The sequence below is a fragment of the Athene noctua genome, chromosome 4, assembly GCF_965140245.1.
Source record: "Athene noctua chromosome 4, bAthNoc1.hap1.1, whole genome shotgun sequence".
NCBI classification, from domain to species: Eukaryota; Metazoa; Chordata; class Aves; order Strigiformes; family Strigidae; genus Athene; species Athene noctua.
The window spans coordinates 37,422,070-37,439,470 of NC_134040.1; the positions used below are offsets into that span (position 1 = coordinate 37,422,070).

Here is a 17,401-nt window from a genome sequence, read left to right on the forward strand (position 1 = left end):
GCTGTGGGCAGGGGAGCCACGGCTGTCTGCTGAGCTGGCTGCTTGGGGCAGGAGCTGGAAATCACACTGGGGTTTGTGTTAGCTGCCATTCAGTCCTGTCTGCAGTGCTTTGGGCACTTTTAGTCAGTTCTCAGAAAACTGATATCTGCAAGAAGAAGCACACAGAGAGTTGTAAATTTTATGGGATACAAAGCACTTTCTACCCCCTTTAAAGATGGATATGAAAATGTGTGTTACTTGGCTTGTACAGGAAGCTTAAGGGATGTGTTAAATACCACTGCAGAAAATAATCATGTAGTTATTTACTCCTGCCTGAGATAAAGAAAAGATAAAAGAAAAATGAAACCTAAAGGCAATGAAAGGAAATACCATAATACAATTGATCTGTGGAATTTGCTGCTGCTTAAGACGATGGTGCCACATGTAACATTTGTAGTTGTACTAACTAGAATTAAAATAATTATAGGATGAAAACAAACCAAAACACAAGCTCTTTAGGCTTAAAGCTTTCTACTGCTCATTTGTTGGCTGGTAGGGTCCAGAAAAAAGGCTTTCTGCCATCCATGCATATTACTGCAGTGCCCAGTTACATGTTATGAATGTTTTATGTCTCGCTCTGGAGTCGTTCAAAACATCTCCTCAGGAAGGCTGAGTGCCAGGCCCTCAGCTGACAGAAATCGATGTAGCTCTGCTGACTTTGGAGGCAGGCTGCCTCTGCCATAGGCACAGCCAGCTCCCTCCCAGCCCAGCACTGGTAGGGATCTCAGGCGTGCAATAAAATTGGAAGATGTCCAAGAAACAGAGTAAAAAATGAAGGAAAACCCTGCTTCTGCTAGGGGAAAAAACAACAGACTGGCATCTCAAAGCAAGCAGGAGACTTGGACAGCCCAAGGTAGGGTGCAGTGCATGGCCTGGCAGGCTGGGAATGCAGCAGGAGGGACAGTATTTTTAACAGCCCCTCTCCTGCCTGTACCTCTGCCCCCAGTGTGGCAGGACGACTGCAATGGCTCAGCAGCTGCCTGGGCTTGTACAGGTGACACCCATTTGCAGTCAGGGGGTAATCAGTAGCACTGTGGCACTAAGTAAATGATTAATTTTAATTATGATGTGTTACAGAGCTGTAGTTGAAAGCATTTTTCTTAATTTCAAGCCCCAGTTAATACATTGCTGTAATAAGTAGCTCCGCAAACCCAGATGATGGATATTAGCAGACTGAGCGAGTGTGAGAGCTGGAGGACGGGCGATAGGAAGGAGACAGCTCAACCTTTCCCTAAGCATTGTTTCTCTGTGTTACAACAGCTTAGCATTGTGGATGCCAATACAACAACTTTTATTTCTTCCTTTTTTAGAGTATGGAAAGGGTCAGGCTCTTCAGGAGCAGGGAGGTGGGCTCGTGGCTTCACCACCCCACCAGAGCTTTCTGGTTACATTCGTCCAGACTAGGTACAGAGATTCCTTGCTGCCTAATTGCACTCAGGTCAGATATATACTTGAGGGCATTTATGCCAAGCAATAGATAACTGCTTAGATGATTTCTTTCCAGTACACAACCAGAGTTTCCACTGCACTTCAGACCAAATATACTTTCTGCTATCAGAAAGAACAAAAAAAAAAAAAAAAAAAATCCAGAGACTGCAGTAATCAGGGATCTGAGTCTTGGAAAGTTTTTACTGCTTTTGACTTGCATTAAAGCTGATCGATGGGGGCTCAAGTTGCATCATTCTGCATAAGAGAAACCCAGCTTGCAGGAATAGCTTCTCCAGTGATGAGCTGATTCAGCAGGCAGGTCTTGGAGGCCACACAGATTTAAACATGTGCAAAATCCAGCCTCCAAGGACATCCCCATCAGGTCTCTGAAATGATGCGTAACAGTTATACATGAGAACAAGACAGTTTGCAAACTGCCCTCCCCACACACCCTCCACACCCCCACCAGCTCCTTTGACCTTGGACCCTACCAAATGGGGTCACTTAATTGTGTTTGTAGGTCTTCGTGACAACTTATAGGGTGACAAGGTGAGAGCTGAGACTCAAGCAACAGACTTTCATACAGTCAGGGAAGCAGGGGCTTCAATTACCCATGAGACTGGCTGTGAAAAAACCCCTCAAAATTTCTCTTCTCGGTTTTCAGATGTGCACCTAGGAGTGGGTACTCGCAAGGCTCCAGTTTTGATTCCACCTGCCCAATAATGCATGATGGAAATGTTCCTGTGACAACCAGGTAAGAGGATTTCCCTTCCAGTTCCTAATATCTCACTATGTTGCCATAACACCTTGTTTCCCGTGTTTACTTGCTTTTCTAAAGAGAGTCCCAAAGGCAGGTGACTGAAAGCCTTTGCCCGCTTTGACTCCCTTTCCCTCTCTCTAGTGATACTTCAGCACAGCTTTGAATGAGGCTCTGGTATCAGCCTGCAGGGATTTTTCAGGCTCCTAGCGCAGTGTCTGAGTCATACTCTAAAAATAGCTGGGAAAATGTCAGCCTAGCCAAAGTCATTGGCTGATTAACAATGAAGTTTCATGATTCCAGCTACCTCCAAATAGACTCCTGATCTTAACTATATATCTGAGCTTTTTTTAAAAAAAAAAAAAAGATAAAGTATGGGTAGGGACTTTGTATTTAAAGAAAAATAAAATGTTAGTGGTCATGCAGAAACAGCTTTCCCTATCCTCACCAGGAAAGTATGTGATTAACACAGTGATTAGGTAGCAAAGGGGTAGAGGGATTGTCCTGCTGGAATTGCAGCATGTCCCTTCTAGCAAGAAGAATGAGAAAGATATTAAAAACTGGACAGGACTGAAGATGAATCAAATGTTTGATCCTTGGAGGCAATGCGGTACTGTGGCCATGGTCTTCCATGGGAGTAGGAGATGGTCTGAGATGGTCTGTGGACAACCAGAGGCTGGGCTCTGGAACGTGGTGGAGGGGCAGCCATGGGGCCTGGCCCCAGCCCTGGGAGCTGGCCGGGCACAGGTGTGTGGGAAGCCCCCTCGCCAGGAGGAGCTGGGCTTGCCCACAGAAGCAGCTCTGCTTTACAAGGACTGATGCGGTGAAAGCCTCCCTCCAGCACTGGTGTGCAGTGTCATCGTGGTGCCTTCAGGCAAGTGGCCAGTCTGAGTGGTGCTTAAACGTGGGAGATAGGCCAGAGGTGCTGATGGAGGCAGGAGAGAACACTCCAGAGCCAGAAATGTCCATCTGCTGAAAGGGCTGAGGGCACCCCTGAAAGAGCACTTGGCAACAGCTCCTTCAAGAGCCTTGAAAAATAAATAAGATTAAACTAATAGCTCTAAAAGCTAATGTGGTGCCAGTGCAGGGCCTGCAGTGCTGTAGCAGCACCTTGTGATGGCCATGTATCCCTTGGGCCAGGCACACTGAATGGCTCACAGTTCAAATCCAGCACAGGCAGAGACCCCGAGAAAGGAGCTTCTCTTCATCTGGAGAAACAAGGGAGTGAATATATAGCAAGCAGACTGAGCACTGGTACCTGATAGCTATTGCCAGATAGTGAACGCTTTGCTGGCTGAGTTACCTGTTCCGTTATTAATTCTGAAAAAGTCTTTGCTCCTGATTGCTGATCTCTTACATGGGGGCTCAACCAAAGGATGCTGCCTGCATGGTCACGGGGAGAAGGAGAGTGATGCTCAGACATAACCAAGCTGCTGAAAATGGCAAGGACAAGGGTGGTGACACCAACACCCTGTTCAGTAACCAATCTGCTTTGTGTGCCAGGGAGGGAGCGTTATTTTACTGCAGCTTTGGCAGTCCCATCACATACTCCTGTATGCTCATCACCAGTACAGTGCCCAGGCTAGTTATACTGGGAGTCAGGAGTGTAACAACAAAAGTATGAATGGGCACACTGCCCCTGCATATAGTCCTTAGGTCATCCTGTCAAATAAATTAGCTTTTCTACAGCTTATTTTCAGGCAGTGAGTATGTTAAGTTACATGAAAATATGCCTACCTAGAGTGAATAGCTAAACAAAATTGCCCTTAATGGCAAGGAAGGGAGGGGGGAAAGCTTTTAGCCTGATATTTCTGAGGAGCTTTCCTTCAAAAGAGGAAGGAGATGCGACTCCCCGCCAGACCTCATCACGCTTGATGCAGCACAGCAGGATGCTCTCTGCAGGCACATGCTGCAAATAGCTTTTCCACCTCAGAAGTCATCACCTTCCACCTGTACATCACAGCTCTGATTGGGCCCATGAGGGTGAAACCACATAAAAGAAACAGTGTTGGAGTGGGGTCACCCTGTGAGAGGCCCTGGTGCCTCCACAGTGTGGATGTGAATCTGTATCCAGCCAAGCAGATGCTGGTGGGAGAGCTGCTGACACCCCCGGCATCACTCCCAGTCCCCACCCTTTAAATATGGACCCATGGCATTGCCTGTCTGAGCCAGTGGGTGGGAGGGCTGGGCTGCATCCATCAGGAAGGGGGTCACCTAGTTTCCCAGGTAGCCAAGAAGGCCAATGGCATCCTGGCTTGTGTCAGCAATAGCGTGGCCAGCAGGGACAGGGAAGGGATCTCACCCCTGTACTCGGCACTGGTGAGGCCCCACCTCGATTCCTGTGTTCAGTTTTGGGCCCCTCACTACAAAAAGGACATTGAATGACTCGAGTGTGTCCAGAGAAGGGCAACGGAGCTGGTGCAGGGTCCGGAGCACAGGTCGTACGGGGAGCGGCTGAGGGAACTGGGGGGGTTTAGTGTGGAGAAGAGGAGGCTGAGGGGAGACCTCATCGCCCTCTACAGCTACCTGAAAGGAGGGTGCAGAGAGCTGGGGATGAGGCTCTTGAACCAAGGAACAAGCGACAGGACAAGACAGAATGGCCTCAAGTTGAGCGAAGGAAGGTTTAGACTGGATATTAGGAAGTGTTTCTTTCCAGAACTGGGCATTGGAATGGTCTGCGCAGGGAGGTGGTGGAGTCCCCATCCCTGGAGGTGTTTAAGAGTAGATTTGACCCAGTGCTGAGGGATCTGGTGGAGCTGAGAATGATCAGTGTGAGGTTAATGGTTGGACTGGATGATCTTCAAGGTGTTTTCCAACCCAGATGATTCCGTGATTCATATTTGCCACCCCACGGTGTGGCGGAGCAAGGCCACAATGGCTGGGCTGCAAGTGCCAATCCATCCCTGATGGCTCCGCAGAGACATCTTCTGCCCACACCATGGGAGCTTCTTGTTCCTCCTGAGCTCACTGCCTCACTCCGTTTAAATTTAGGGTTTTGACACATGCAGGAGCTACCTTCTTGTCAGCTTGCTGAGCCTCATGGACGAACCAGCACTGCCTCCAAGACTGACGCTCAGCTGTTTGGTGTGCAAAAGAGTGAGGATGTGCAAAATGCTCTCCTGGGTCCCTCCTTTCCCAGGTAAAGGTTTTAATTTCTTGCAGAGGAAGCCTGACTCATCTCAAAAAACACCTCCCTCCCAGTGCACCGCAAAAACCTTTTTGTGCTCCAGTGAGGAAAAGTGGCAGAGCTTGGTGTTTGTTTGACCCTGTTCTTGGATTTTAAATCTGTACCCCTTGTTCACGGTGCCACAGGAATGTACATTTTCATACGTGGAGTGCCCCCCCCCGCCCCCTTTTCCATCTCCTATCCAGGCCTATATGCTATTGGACATTAGAGAGGTGAGAGAGCAGCTCTATGCTTCACAAAGAGGATGCAGAGATGGGGATGGGTGGATTACCTGATGCACTCTGAAATCCAGATCTGCTGGAGCAAGGGCAAGGCTGGGGATCCAGATCAACCAGTACAGGAGAGCCCGTGGAAGTGACCTGGTTCATATCTGAACTAATGTAATTATTGGAAAAGGGTTTAAATGTTCAAAGGGATTAAATGTTTAAATCTTCCACTGGACTTTTTACAAGGGCTTGTAGTGACAGGATGAGCAGTAATGGTTTTAAACTGAAAGAGGGTAGATTTAGATTAGATGTAAGAAAGAAATTCTTTACTGTGAGTGGTGAGACACTGGCACAGGTTGCCCATGGAAGCTGTGGCTGCCCCCTCCCTGGAAGGGTTCAAGGCCAGGTTGGACGGGGCTTTGGGCAACCTGGGCTAGTGGAAGGTGGCCCTGCCCATGGCAGGGGGGTTGGGACTAGGTGATCTTTAAGGTCCCTTCCAACCCAAGCCATTCTATGATTCTAGGATGCTGCTTACCACTGAAATATATGCTATGGAAAAGAAAATATTTCTGCCAAGAGACTTGTAAATAAGTATTCTTCTATGACCTCTGAGCTTTAGTAGGTGCATTTTTATAAGCTGAATAAATGCAAGTTAGCAATAATGTTCCCCTGACTTCACAATTTTTCCTCTTGCACTGAGGACAACAGAGGCGCAGCAGATAATGACAAATGTTTATCTATACTAGGAGAGGTCTCTTCCATCTCAATAATCAAAGAATAATTTTTCATGTCATCTTGGTGTGGTAATATGCTCTTACCATCTATCAGTCCTCCCCTGCACTGCAACCCCATCTGTCATCCCTCATAAATAAGTTTGAAAGATGTGATTAGTTAAGCAGGCAGTGCAGCTTTATCAAGTAAATATTTCAGGAGCATAGATAATAAAGCAGAGTGAGACAGAGGGAAAGGAAATCTCCTCCATAATGGGCCTCACTACTCTGGCTGTTACCAGACCACCTTTCAGCTGGACACGTGGCTGAGTATCTGGAAATAAACATGTGAGCACCCCTGGCTACCCAGGTCATCAGCATAAAGGGAGATTGGCCAGCTTGGGATGTGTGGAAATAACATACCAAATTATTAAATATAGATCCTGATAGTCCAGAGACATATCTGAAATATATTGGCATAAGTTTTTTGACATGTTGCTTTGCACCAGGTGAAAGCTGCCATCATCTTCCCCATGGCATCACTCCAGTTTCACGCTGGCCTGGGTCTGTTGAATTAAGCGATGATTGGCAATCAATGGAAAATCCCCAAGCCTCCAAATTATCCCTGCTGCCATGCTCATTAACTAAGATGCAGCCACTAAAGTATCATTTGAAAATATTTATAATAGCAATAATTTTTAATTTTGTCCTTCCGCAAAGCACAGGTCTACACATGAAAATTAAGGTAGATTATGGGAGGTTGTGGATCTATACTTGTAACTGGGTGATTCCTTGGAGCATGTTATTCTGGGAAAAAAAAAAAAAAAGCATGCCTTAATCCAGGATCAATATAATCCACTTTCAGATTTATGCTTGATGAAAGCAAAATTATTCTTAAATAAATGTGTCTGAACATGGAGTTATTTTGGAATGATTACACAGGTTATTCCTTACATTGGAGTTCTGTTCTTTGAACAGATTATCCAGATTCCACTGATATATTTTTTTTCCCACCTATTTTTCTCCTGCTCCTTCTCCAATTCTTTGATAGTCAGCTACTAAAGAGCACGCAGGAAATGCTGAGAGACTGACTTTCAGCTGGCAGCCAGAAAGGAATTCCCTCACCAGACTGGAACAATTTTTCTTCAGCACTGTTTTTTTTCCTCCTTTTTGAAACTAGTACCGGCACTTTATTATCAAGACTATCTGAGGGTTAATGCCTCTCTATAAATCAGATGGGTTTGGTCTGGGCTTCTTTACAGGAAAGGTAGAGGAAACAGGTGTGCAGCTATTTTGCATGTTCTCTGCCTGGGAGTGGACCTCCTGTTTCTTGCGTATGTTAAGTGTCATGGACTGACCATGTTACCCTTTTGTTATCCTGATGAGGGCCTGCACGGGAGAGCACTCCTGAGGTCCTGCCACATTAGGAAGGCACATTTCTACATCTTGTGAGTCAAGTGAGAGACAACTCTAATTTTAAACAGAATTTACCTTGTTGCTGATCACCTGTTACAGGAATTACCAACAAGGGATCCCTTCAGTGTTGTTCTTGCCCTGCTTTGAGTTTGATGTCTGAAGACATGAGAAGTTTCCTTTATATATTTAGAGACACAGCGCTTGCACAGATTTGAACAACGGGTGTCAGATACTTTTGCAGGTCTAACAGCTAAACTGTTCACACTCGAATGGTTGGCTCAAAAGGCGTTTTTGATTACATCATCAGTTTTTACAAAAACAATCAGAATGAGGAGAAAACACTATAAAAATGTAGATGGGCAAGAAAGCCTGTGACAGTGTCGTGGTTTAAACCTGGTCAGCAGCCAAACACCACACAACCACTTGCTCGCCCTTCCCTGCCCCAGGGGATGGGGAAAAGAATTGGAGGGGTAAAGGTAAGGAGACTCATAGGTTGAGATAAAAACAACTTAACTGAAATTAAATAAAAATTTAAATAATAATAGTAATAATAGAATATACAAATGAGAGATGCACAATGCAATTGCTCACCACTTGCCAACCAATGCCCAGCCTGTTCCTAGCTAGCGATCCCAGAGGAGGGAACATGCCGAAATCACAATCCTGGAAGAGAGAGCGCCAGCTTCCCAGCCGACCTTCATCTATATACTGGGCATGATGTTAGATGATATGGAATAATCTGTTGCCCAGTTTGGGTCGGGTTCTCTGTCTGTGCTCCCTCCCACCTTCTTGTGCACCTGCACGCCAGCAGGACATGGGAAGTCAACAAGTCCTTGATCTCTTAGCAACAACTGAAAACATCAGTGTGTTATCAGCATTCTTCTCATACCAGATCCTATACTGAACCCAAAATGCAGCACCATTCTAGCTACTAAGAAGGAAAATTAACTCTATAGCAGCCCAGACCAAGACAGACTGCTTTGCTGAAACATGCATGCAATAGCAGGACCTTTAGTTACCCAAAACTCTTCTGTATATGCATTTGTGTGAGCCTATCTTCATCTTCTATAGTAATTTCCTTCTGTCTCAAGACTTTGATGCCTTTTTTTTTTTCCCCATGCTTTTTTAGGGAAGGAAAAAAAAATTGGTCTGATCAAGACACACATGACTTTCCAGTTTACAAAAAGCTCCATGTCTGTTCTTGCCTTGAGAACAATTACACTTAAGCATTTCAGAGCAAACCACAAATAAAATAAGTCATGAAGCTGTACAAGGAGTGAAAAGTCTTCCTAGCTGCTTCTCACTCAGATCTCAACAAACTGACTTCTGAGGTTTTTCCATTCCCTATATATACATATATTTATGTATACACACACACATGCATTTTGAAATATATTAGGACTGTAACTAATGATTATTTTATGTAAAATTGAATCCATCTTTTCTTTTCTGAAGTTGTGCCAGATCACCTTCAATACTTTTCAACCCAGAGTTGTCTGACTAACTTTATTTATTTACCACAACTCCTTTTCATGGCTACAGAAATCTCACTTCTGTGCATAAATAAGCTGTCAGAAAAACTGAGTTCTGAGACATAAAATAGTTATTTCTCCTAAATTACTTGTTGCAAAATTTTGGAGATTGAATACTTAAGCCTCCATCCCACACCACAAAACTGATATGTGCAATGACACAGACTTTGATCTTTATGTGGAAGCCATCTGTGCTTCCACAGGAAAAAAAAAGAAAAAAAACCCCTGTATTTTATGGTCATTATTTTCAGCCCTAATTTTCTGTTGCCTGCAGTTGCTGATTTGTAAAGAGATATGAGCTGTGGACTTTTGAGATAGTTGCTGCACATGAACGCCTCTGAGTGGGGAAGAGATGTGTTTTCACTTCCCTGCCCACACAAACACCAGGCTCATTACACAGACTGAGATATATGCAGCACCACCAAAATCTCTGAGGACTGGAGTCACAGACAAGGTCAAGGTGCTTTAGAAAAAAAACTGAATGTAGGCGTTGTGCATTAGTCATGTTTGTGATTTTTCTGTTTGTTTATTTTTTAAATATCTTTTGTTTTTATTTTAAAACATGCATCCGAGTAATGCTGCCTTTTTTTATCACAGGGGAATAGACTGAGCCAGCCATGAAAGTCCCAGCAGTGGGGGGTGCAGAGGCCGACCTGCCATCCCTACGAGCAGGGGTGCCCAGGGCAGAGTGCTGTGGGCTCCCAGCATCACCCGTGTGTGACATCGGCAGCGTCACTGCCCTCCTGGTGACACCATCTGCCCTTTCCACAGACGATGGGGACAGGAGTTCCTCCAGGTTACCCACCGCTTCTGCTAAAGGATCTCATAAGCTCTTTGGGAGAAAAAAGGAATCCACAGGTCATCAAGTATTTCATTGATGGTGGCAGCTTCTGGAAGGGGACAATACCAAAGTCATTAGCCTGGGTCTACAAAGCTGTTAATGCATACACACCTAATATACATAATAATACATAATAAATTAATTCTACAGAGAAACTGATGGAGTTTATCAGTGAGGCAGCTTTAGAATAGCAGAGAGAGTTATTTCAGAGTTTCTAACTGGTAAAAAAATTCCCTTGTTAAAAGTTGTGGGCTGTTCTTAACAGAAAATATTCATGTTTTATACCTAAACTTGTTTCAGCCTTGGAACTGGTTTAAGATAGATTATGAGTTACTTAGAAAGGAGCTTTATCTTTTTGTATGTTGGTATGTTTATGGACTGCTCTGTATAATTCATATTATATATGGGATAGTGTTTCCAAAAAAGATGTGTTTTCAAAAATATGCTCAACTCCTCAGCCTAACTGAAGACTAAATAACACCTCTGTTCCTCTACATGCTGTGAAACAATTTCATACTTAGTCATACCTAGAAAAATTAAAGAAAGTGGTGAAAGTAGTTTCCTGTTGCGGTTATATACTACTCTGTGTAGAAAAAAAAAACCAGAAGCAGCCTCTTTCATGTTTCAGTGGAGCGTATAATACAACTTTAAATGTGTATTTCTTGACAAATTATTTTGAAAATTTCATTCAGTACATCCCTCTTTTCTTTTTACTTTTTTTTTTCTTTACGTGACAAGATAGATATTTCAAGAATAATTAATTTCAGTAAGGCAATGGTGTGCACATTGATATACTTACTAGCTGTCAGATAATGACTTTTCTCCATGAGTCTGTTAAGTAAATTCTTCCACTATCAATCTTAGGTACCAGCATATTTTATTCCCTTCCTTTTTCATCATTGTTGTCATCTTTCATTTATTCTCTGTCTTCTTTGGAGTGTTAACTGTTTTCCTCTTTTCCTTCCTGCAATACTTTTGTTCCTCCTGATATGAAACCCTTCCTGCCCTGGTTCTTTTAAGTCTTTGTTCTTCTGGTGCCTCATCACCATGCTCAGTTACACTTAATCCCTCATCCAATCTACTTTTCTTTCCCACTTTAATCAAATGACTCCTCCTTCAACTTCTGAATTGTTTATGTTCTCCAGATCACATCAGTTTTACCATTCTTGGTGTATTGGCTTGCCTTTTATTCTTTTCTCTGTAATGGGCAAATGATTATGCTACTCAAACTAGGCTGATGCTAAGCAGCAGGATTAATGGGGATAAGGCTTTCTTTGTGTGAAGTGATATCTCATCAGAAGCTGCTTGGGGTTTTTCTGGTTTGGTTTGGTTTTGGGGTTTTTGTTTGGGTTTTTGTTGTTGTTTTTTACCTTGCAATTGTACACTGACAGTAGGCAATTTAATTCTGCTGTGGCAGAGTGAGCCTGACCCTGCTTAACAGGCAGCTGAGCAGCCAGTTTATACCAGAGTCTGTTCCACTGATTTCAGTGGCATTCCCAGGACAGTACGGTATTTGGATACCCCGCTGGTATAAATCCACATAATTCAGCCCTCATGCTTACCTAGGACTGGTACATTGCTTGTACAGGCACAAAACAAAGTCGGGTGATTCACAGCTGTATTGGCATCAACAGTAACCTTGTCTAAGAACAAACTATTGGATTATTATTTTTCTATGATAAATTACCATTTTTCTTATTACTTAACATTCCTTTCCACATTACTGCTGGCCCCTCTATGAAAAGGTGATGTACAGGTGAAGTTTGTCACACCTGTGCCTCCACAGGCAATTTTCAGAATCCTCATTCATCACTTAAAATAACCACAAGTAAATGCTGTCTCTGAGGATGCAGTTCAACAATATGGTACTTGTAACTTAGGGTTCTGTACTGGATCAGATCCTTTGAAACATCTGATTCTTCAAAACATGGGACTGATTAACTTTATGACAGGGTTGAGGCTGGATCAAATCTTTTGTCCTTTGGAGCCAGCACAGGGCTGGCACTACTACCAAGCTCTGATTGATTTGATGGCAATATGATCCTGTGTGGATCAGACCGATGACGCAGGCTGGTAGTGCCAGACCTGGAGTTATTGATTTGGGGAGTGCACAGCTCCTGGGTTAGGCTCACATTAATTGCAAACTCTACCTTGCAGGCAAGAATACTCTGCACGCAGGCAGCTGCTTGTGAACAGCCTCAGGTTTCCACAGGGTACAGCCCCACTCTCTGCCACGTAGAGAAACGGCTCCTGAACTGGGCAGAGGATTTTTGACACTTCTGCATGCTGTTTCAATGTCTTCTAGTTGTATAGAAGGACAAAGCGAGATCAGGCTATGCAGTGTATGCTGATGTGGGAGCAAGAGTAAAATGGCCCAGAAAACTGAGAAAAATCTCTAATTTGCATATTTTAAATCTAGTGTGTGTGGAAATGTTGTTTGAGATGCTATGGGTACCTGGTTTGTTTCCGTGTCTTCATTAAAGGGTTGATACATGCATTGCAAACTAAAAAACAAGTTAAAGAGTTAAGTGAAGAGTTTTCATTCCTTTTTGTTCCTGTTCATGTGCATACACATCCAATCACGATGGAAAAGGTGGAAAATATATATGATATCTATATATATTTTCCAGTGAAAATAGATAGAGAAGACAGTGGCACTCCTAGGATGCTGTGGGCCTATGCAATACCTAGCCAAATTACCAGATTTGCCTTCAGCTGAAGTTGAAAGCCACAGCCAGAGAGAAACCACCCCTGACAAAAGGGAGTTGCCCAGAGGAGCCAGCAAAGGAGACAGTTTGAACAGAAAACCAGGCACTAGCACAGCAAAGCACAGGGCACATCGGCCTGGTAGCACTTGCCAGGATCCAGCAGAGATGGCTTTGTATAAACTGCCATGATGTTTTTGTTAACTGAATTCTCCTGTGATGCAGGAAAGCAGGTACCAAGACACTGAAAGCATCTGTCAGTGTTAAAACACTGTGATAGTTTCATGTACTGCCTTAGTCCTTACTTTTATTTCTTTTTTTTGTCTTTCAGTTCTTCTCCACTCCTTCTATACACTTCTATTAGTTGCTTTTCTCTTTCTCTGCTTTTTATTTCTATATTTACATATAATTTTCTCTCATTTTACTTTCAACCTTAAACTATTTGCTTCTGCATTCTCGTTCTTCCATTTCTCTCATGCCTGCCTTTCACTTTTGCTTGATGATAGCCGAGAATGGATTGAAGAATGATGGAGAATGATTTTGTTGGGTTTAGCAGTGCTGTTGCTGTTTCTGCATATGTGTATGGGAGTAGGTGCCCTGGTGCTTTATACTACAATATGTTTTTCTCCAGTGCCACAAATAAGGGAAAGCCAGTCTTTGCCTTGGGAGGAACTGTGGAAAGACGTTAGGACCTTTATGGATACCTGGAAAGCAGGCAAGTACTGGGCTGAATTAACTTGGAGCTTATGCAGCTTACAGCCGCTTAGGCTAGGTTAGCTCTAGCTCAAAACACCTCTTGTATCAGAGGCTGGCTGTGTGACGGTAAGGAGGCTGGTGGAGAAGCTGGCTGAGTGCCTGGGCTAGCACTGCAGCCAGTAAAAGTAGGCATTTTCTGTGGGGATAGAAACCCTGATCCCAGATTCTCAGCAGCTGCTTGGTGGGCAGCCAGGAGAAGTGGGATGGAGGGAGAGCAGCATCCAGAAGCCTGCCAAAGAGCTGCTTTTCTCTGCACTGCTAAAATTGTGTGTGACTTAATAGTGGCTTAATTAACATAAAAATTCAGATGAAGACAAGCTCCCTGTAGCTTTTATGTGCAGCAGCTGGGCTGCATCAGCAGGCCTTCTCCATCATGAGAAACAATAATGGGAGCTGTTTTTTCCTGAGGTGGAAGGGTAAGGCACCAAAGACTAAAGATGTTCTGGTTATAAACAGAACAAAATGGCAGATACTAGCCTTTTACTTGGATATTACCTTAAAATGAGAACTATAATTTTACCTTGAAGGTACCTCAGTTACATCAGTAGCATACATGACTTGGAAATCTCCCGGTTCTTTCTTTCTTACATCTGAAATTTGACCCTTTCTGTTTGTCTCAGTTTTATGAGACATTTAAAACTGCAAGTTTCTCCAAGATGTTGCAATTCAGGACTGTTGGAAATTCTGTCATGAGAATGTGACCATAGTATGAATACTGATATATTCCTTTAAAAACAATATTACCAAATGGTTCCCTAGATATTGACTGTCACTCTTTATTATTGGCAAATGCATCTTATATGTTGTATATAAATTAATATAATGTATATATATTTAGGAGTGTTCACATTATTTCCATGTTGGTTTGTTGTTTTTTTTTTCTTTATGTAAGTTATTACCATTTTCATGAGCTCAAAATCCTTACCACAAACAGGGCTTTTTGTGGAGGTTTTCCCCCACTTCCCAAAATGTAATGTGTAAAATTGAAGTTTAAATCAATATATAACATTCTACAGATATAGCTTAACTTGCAGTGGCAAGCAGGGTGGCAGTTCAGCTGAGAGTACCTGTCATCTATACTAGATGTCTGAAAGGGTTAAGAACAGATTTGCGTATGTTTGGTAGAAAGCACAGGCATGATCCTCTCTGCTACAGCAGATTTAATTTCTATGATGTCCTAAAGGCCTTCTCTAACACAAATTCCACCCCAAAAATATTAGGAATAAAACTCTTCATACAGATATACTTCTTCCTGACTAACGATTTCTAACATCTCTTTAATAGGCTGCTCTCTAAACTATAATAAAAATATACTGGGTTTTTTAGAACAAAAACAATTTTAAAACTTCTGACATGCTTAACAGAAGTTTCGTTTCTGATACAGATCAACTTTTACATATTCTTTCTGCTACATCAGGGTAAGTGAGCAGAAAAGAGTAAAAATATGTCAGAATTTAACCTAACTACATAAATCACTACAAATTCTGTTGTCAAGACCATCTTGGACATAACAGTCCTTGTGAACTGCAAATCAAACGAACAGGAAAACAAAATATTAATTGCACTGAAAGCTCTTGGCATAGTCCATGTTGCAGTTCAGGTTGTAATCCAATTGCCATAGCTCTGCATGTTCATGACTTGTCAGATGTGTGACTTTCTCAACAGATTTCTTTCAGAGCTGAGATTTTCAATGGCTGCTCTCAGTGGCCGTTTTCAAGCAAAAGAGGAAAATGTGAAGAAATTCCACTTCTTGGTTTTTGAGGTCTGAACCACTGGGAATATTCACCTGAAAATGATCCAAACTACACTTTTCTACAGAAAGCTGCTGCTAATACACGTAGTCAACTGCAACATTTGATTTACTGTAGATAGTTTTTCCTAGGCAGTGGGATGGAAGGGAAATTCTCATAAATGACTGAAGAATCATTTTTAAGTACTCCTGAGGGGCAGCTTATTCTTACCAGCACCTACTGGTCCCTTATTCCCTCACTCCAAATTCTTCCCACATAACTCCATCAGCATAGAGTACAGAGCAGCTCCTTCCATAGGAGCCATTAACACAAGACAACCACAAGCAAACTCACAAAGTAATTGCCCACCCCACAACAGCAATTTCTTCTGGAGGGAAGGGGGCCGTGACTGGTATTCTGCAATATATCACTAGTTTGGCATTTTTATTTTCAAACAATCAACTTCTTTATTTTCCCATAACTTGCACAGTGAAATGTGCATGCTGGTAATATGTTCCTTGGCCAGGAGGGAGCTGTGCAGAAATTGCATCAACTGTGTTAGTTTATACATTAATTTGGGTAGATACCCTTATCTGAGCTGTTCACTATGGATGTATTGTAATACTAAAATAAACTGCCAATCTCTTCTGCCTAGGGGGAGAAGAGGTGGTTAGAAGAAAGTAAAGAGGATCCTAATGAAGGCACACCAAGTTTTACAGGCTGGGACTAGAGAGGTGAGAATGACCAGATTAAACAAAGAGACCTAGGGGGGAGCAGTGACTAGATCCCCTCCCTGACATTCACTGAAGCATGGTAACGGCCCGCTTAGGTAGTGACCTCTGCAACTCCAAACAGCTCAGGAGCCAGCCGCCTGTGCTAAGCTGATGAGGCAACATGCCTGTGGCCAGGCGTATTTCAACTCATTTCCCCTCAGCTAGCAGAGGGAGGAGGCTGAATCCAGTCACTGGGTGGAGATGGGGTAGGTCTGAACTTCCAGCAACTGAAGGGGGGTAGCTGGTTTTTTTTGTTTCTTTCTTTGGAGAGGAATCAGAGTAGGCCTTCCATATCTCTTCACAAAATTGTTCTATACCTTTTCCCTTCTTGTGGTAATCAAAGACTTTTTATGTCACTCCACGTAAATATTCTCTTCCAAATTTTCTAAGAATTGAAGGTTTATTAAGAGCCCAATTGGCATCACATTGTCTTACACTGAGTACCACCTCATCCCAAAGTTACAGGTATGCATTTCAAAGCCTCCTTTGGCCACACCTTTCTGGTGAACACTGAAATCTATGTTTTCTTTTTTGATCTACAAAGCCAATAATTACAATAACAACTTGCATGTTTTCTTCTTTTAGGTTTCACGGAGCTAAATACACAACATAGTCTTGTAAGCCCATGCGTACATGCAGGCAACAGTGCTCTAAAACACTGAAAAATATCTCAACATTATCCAGGTCACTGTTTCTTTACATGGTTCCCTCAGAACATTAGCACAAAGCAATCCATGTATTGGTTTTGTGAGGCTATATGGATCAACTGCTATGGCAAACCTGGCCTCCTGGGTTACACCAAGTAGGATGACATTATTTATGGGGATATTAATGTGTTCCGCTGGAACAGATGTGATGTTTTCAAAGAAAGTCAGCTCTTCAAATTTCAGTATCTTATTTCATCTTGGTGATGTCTATGTGATTTTCAATAAGCAGGCAAGTAACTGGTAAACAGTTTGTTACCCATCATTTAAATGTCATATCAAGCATATTTTATCAGCATCAGGAACTATCTAGTTCCTTTAAGAACATATAGCAGCATTCTTAAGTACCAATTCAGATACCAGCTGCCAGATAATAAATTTTTAAGCATTGAGTCACACAAAGCAAGATTCCTCCTTGATGTATCTTCACTGACTGCACTGGAGTTGTATTAGGAATTTATTTGGTGTATGCCACATATTCTTACATCTTGTAAGTAGAGGACATCTCAGAGACACTTAAAAAGAAAGAAAGAAAAAAAAAGCTAAAATGAAACAAAAATACACTGCACAGTAATTTGTGATTACCTCAACTGTTTTTTTAAAAAGGGCCCTGGTAA

At 42.8% G+C, this 17,401-nt stretch overlaps 1 long non-coding RNA gene across 1 annotated transcript; it reads left to right on the forward strand.

Annotated features, from left to right (window-relative positions):
* The first annotated feature begins 754 nt into the window (after positions 1-754).
* On the forward strand, positions 755-10,617 carry LOC141959658 (uncharacterized). Its single transcript, XR_012633483.1, has 4 exons — positions 755-892; positions 2,132-2,221; positions 5,216-5,363; positions 9,873-10,617. It is a non-coding gene; the product is annotated as an uncharacterized LOC141959658 (long non-coding RNA).
* Positions 10,618-17,401: the final 6,784 nt, after the last annotated feature.